General features: G+C 40.5%; 1 long non-coding RNA gene across 2 annotated transcripts; it reads left to right on the top strand.

Annotated features, from left to right (window-relative positions):
* Positions 1–371: 371 nt before the first annotated feature.
* Positions 372–4,284, top strand: LOC118786189. 2 transcript variants are annotated; one of them, XR_005005310.1, is made up of 5 exons: positions 372–471; positions 1,675–2,421; positions 2,957–3,007; positions 3,463–3,489; positions 3,771–4,284. It is a non-coding gene; the product is annotated as an uncharacterized LOC118786189 (long non-coding RNA). The 2 variants fall into 2 exon arrangements; XR_005005311.1 differs by having other exon boundaries at positions 3,463–3,498.
* Positions 4,285–4,757: the final 473 nt, after the last annotated feature.

Raw genomic sequence — 4,757 nt, 5'->3', positions numbered from 1 at the left:
CTGGTACAAATGCAAATGTTGACATATTCCTCATAAAGTAAATTTCGTTGTGAATTAACCTGTAAAGAAAATTGCTTGGGATTCTCCAGGTCCTGTCAGACCCCTCATTTTGTGGCCCTCAAAGTTATGAGAGTTATGAGAGGTAAACCTGACATCCTCACATGCCCATATCTGGAGCAACTGAAGCCTCTTCCTGTGAGATTGTGTATGATCAAAAGGCTCAGACTCTTTCTCCATTTACCATTTCCTTTATGTGTTTCCCCAAAGAAACACATACAGGCACACACACACACACACACACACACGCGCACACACAGATAGAGATTAAAACTTCGTCATAAAGAGAGAACATAGGCGGGGTGAGTAAAGGTTTTCCTGCCATTCTGTCATTGTTGTGTCACAGAAGACAAACTGAAATGGTAACTAAGCTCGGCGTGCTACTCCTGCTTGTTACTCTGAGGCTGATCAGCGGTAAGCTGTTTTTACACTTTACTTTATTATTTCACTTTAAAGGTTTTAAGATGATCCTGCCTTTTTCACTTGAGCTCTGATTTATTTTTGATATGATCTATTATTTACTCTCAGAAGTGTGTGTGTCTGTGTGTTTGTGAAGTAATTTGATTCTAGGCATCAAATTTTAGGAAAACAGATAAAGGACTCTCAAGTTTTCTGGTTTCATGTATTTAGCATCCTATGTCCGGTTCATTTGGCTATGATCGTGGACACCAACATATGTTACATAGTTATATATATATATATATATATATATATATATATATATATATATATATATATATATATCGTTGATTACTTGAAGAAAACCCATTTAACTCATGCCATGGTGATTTTCACACTCATCCAATGATTGAATGATTCCATCTAGATATATATTAAGGATTCAATAAATCAATGAACATTACAATCATACAGTTATTGATGACTGAGAGTTTCTTCACTTAATTGTTAACTGCTAGCAAATAAACCCCACTGTGACTACGCCTCAACACATGTGTATAAAGAGTTGTTCTACGGCATAAAGGGGGAAAATGCTGAGTGAAATAGCTTTCATCATCCCATATTCAAGGTACGGTAGGGTATCTAAAGCATAATCACCAAGGGCAGACAGTCATCGTCTGTGGCTGACAAGCCCAGTACTGGAAGACCATGAAGCTGTCTAAGAAAGATGAGCAACGCTTGGAGATAAAGCATCAAAGAAGACAAGCATCAGATTTAGAGCAAAACCTGCAGAAGACCTTGTCCATCCATCATCGGTGCAATGGTCACTTTTGGAATCAGGACTTGGAGGATATGTGACAGGAAAAACACCTCTTGTTTAGAAATGGGAACAAGACGAAAAGGAAAAAAACCGACGCAGAGCTTTCCCCCTGTGTGCAGAGCATGAGAACGGGAAAAGTCTCAGAATCCGGGATAGTAGCGTACGCTATCACCGCAGCTGGACACCCGTCACAAACTCCAAAACACATTTTATACTCCTCTACAGAAGGAGTGTAAGAAGGTGTTTCAGAGGAAATTCCGTCTTGCTTACTTGCTATCTTGCTTTCTTTTGTGGTGGTGTGCACTCATTTTGAAAATGGCTCTGTGTGGTTGTCGCCTGCGCCTTCAGTGCTTTTGCCTCGACTGTCGGAGGTTCACGGCTTGGCCCTCTCCATCCAGGCTTCCAGGTGATACAGCCTCAGACGCAGCAGATGAATCGCGATCGATCTGTCACGATCGCCTGTGAGCTGAAAGGCTGGGACTCGACATGGGGCATGGATGCCAAGCTGAGAGCAAACGCCAGCAAAGCGGTGGTCTGCAGGCTTCTCAGCAACCTGACGTCTTACAACTGCAGCTGGAGGAGGGACAGGAGCGATCGCATCCTCTTCACCCTCTTCGACCTGAAACCGGATGATCAGGAGCTGTACAAATGCGAGGTCTCCAGGATGATACCCCCTCCTGTCAAAATAGAAGAGGGAGATGGCACCCAGCTGTTCTCAGGTCAGTTTGCTCTCCTTTCACTCATTAATTATCCCATCAGAGGCCCATCATTTTTCATTACGAGGGACAGCAGCTGTGTGATATATCTTCACCTTTGTAACCGTAGAGCAATGACTTTTGAAGAGCAATTATGAAGGCAGCAAGGAAGAGAAGTCAATGGTTTGTGGAAGAATGTGGCCTCTGCTTGAACATGCTCAGATATGCTGATGGTGTGTGTCTCTTAGGACCAGAAACATAAAAACCACTCCTGACCGTATGTGTTTGCGTCTCTCAGAACCCGAACAATCCTTGGCCCCTTTCACTCCTACCACCCCATTGAAAAGTGATTGTCCAGATTCCAGCCTGTTAAACTGGATACTGATTGGACTATTGGCTTTTCTCTTTCTCACCTGCCTCACCATCACCTGTGCCTATGTAAGACTTAAGGTGAGTAACAACTTTGAAACACCTTGTGCTCCCCAGCACAATACTTCAACTCTGTGTTGCCTTGCTAAAGTTGCTAGCCTTTTTGGACCCAATACAATAATATAAATTCAAGCAAAGGCGTTCAATATTGGTCATGAAACACCTGAAACAATAGTAATTTATTTATTCATGAATTTGTTTGCAGCAATACTTGACTGGGCTTACCAGACTAAATATGACAATTATCTCTGAACATTACATGAGTTTGTTTACGTGGTGCCTAATAATGATTCATATGAGCAACATTAACTTGCATTGCCCTGCAGCCACAAACAATGAACTGAGAGAGCTTTGCTTTGCAAAATTCATGACATGGTGATCAGAATTGCAGTCTTGCATGAGACGAGTCCAAATGCTGGGAAGCAAGGCCAAACAGTCGCAACAAACAAACAGAGAGAGAGAAGGAAGAACACAGGAGTCAGCAGTGATCATAAAAAGCAGTTCTCCTCCTCTGTAGTACAGAGTGTCAACCTGTTTCGCCTTTGTCTGTCTGCAGATACAGCAGGGAAACGAGACGGATGACTCACTGACCTATGTGCCAATGCAGGTATGATCACCGACCACTTCTTCATGAGATAAAACAAGACTAAAACTGGACCAAACAACCTAGCCAGATTATTTCAACTGCTCATTATTTGGTACAACTGACTAATTAATAATTATAATAGGGAGACGGTATTTCGAAATAACGCATGATAATGTGAAAAAGGGACAACATATCATATCATTATGCTTTCTGGTAATACTATTATAAAAACAGACAATAATAAAACAATGTTGACTGACTGGCCCATTGATTGATTAATCAATTGATTGGTGGTAAGATGCCACTTGGCACCAAACTACCATATGCATTCTGTACTTAATCATACTGTGGCATAAAGGTCACAGCCATCATTTGAAGAACAGTTATGGGATAAAAGATAAGTGCCTCTGGTTTGTTTTGATGTAGATTCCAATCTTCCTAAATGGCTTCCTCTGTTTCTGTTTCTCTTTTCTTAGCCTCCTCAAGCCCAGAATGGCAGCAGGGTATGTCTGGTATGTCTGTTTATGTAGTGCTGAATGTTTCCTATACGTAATGCGGATGCCTTTCTCCTCTTCACATATTATTCTCATCAAAACGTTCAGTTTGTAAAATCAACAGTAAAAATGACGATGTACCATTGCTGTGTGTGGCCAAAAGAGATATCAGGCCTTAAGCATTAAGATGGGACAGTTACATTTCTAAATCAAGATGCTTTGCTAGAGACAGGTAATCTTTGAATGAAAACAAGTTGCTGCTGTTTATACTAACTTTTGCTGCATTTCAGAAGAGGGGTGACCCAGAGAGCAACACAACCTACATGGACATGAGGAAAATGGCTGCAAATGGCAGGGCCTCGGGAAGAGACATGAACTACAATTCCCATCAGGCTCTTCACTGATTCCACCAGACTTGAACTACAACTCCCATTAGATTCAGGGCTGTTTCTCACCGGAACAATGGAAAATTAAACACTTGGTGACAGAATACTTTTTCTTTTTGGAGGCATCACTTTGTCGAGTTGTCATCACACGGCACTATACGGCATACGGGTAACTGGTTCTTTTTTTTGGGAAATGAACAGCACTTTTATGATGACGTTTGCATTTTTGATTTAACACTGGGATTCAAAGATGCATGGCAAGAGAGATATGATAATCAGCTAAAACCAGACTGACAGTTTTGTCAATGTTTGTACATTGTACACGCTGAGAAGGAGACAAGTGACGATACTATTGGATTCAATATGTAAAATATATGCTGATGTGATCATTTGCTGGGATATGTAAAAGTGCAACAACGTAGAAAAGGTTTCATTTTATTACTGTCCTGTCTTTTTTATGTTTTTTTTTTAATACTTAACCCTGTAAATACACATTTGTAAGTATGACCTAATAAAAACTGTTCAAAATTAACATCTAAGTTTGTATTTCAGAGGAATATCATTTTTAATGGAAAATGTGTGAGAACAATGGGGCACTAAATATACAGAAAGCATTCAGCAGTCTTCTTCCATAGAGTCCTGTTGTATTTAAGATCCCTTGGGTTCCTGGATTATAAAGATGCATACAGAGCTGGAGGCTGAAGACAAACCGACTGAGTAGTCAGGGAAAAGACGTTCCTGTTAAAGTTTCACTTTCTACAAACCATTCATTGGTAAACCTTTACTTACATTAAAAATGTTATAAGAGCATGCCCTCAGGAATGTGACATTAGATTTATGTTATTCTGTATCCTCCCGCAAAAACCTTAATGTTTTTGGCCTGTAATTAAA

Source organism: Megalops cyprinoides, chromosome 11, assembly GCF_013368585.1.
Source record: "Megalops cyprinoides isolate fMegCyp1 chromosome 11, fMegCyp1.pri, whole genome shotgun sequence".
Lineage (NCBI taxonomy): Eukaryota > Metazoa > Chordata > Actinopteri > Elopiformes > Megalopidae > Megalops > Megalops cyprinoides.
The sequence above is the reverse complement of the archived record's forward strand: the minus strand, read 5'-3'. Positions and strand labels throughout refer to the sequence as shown.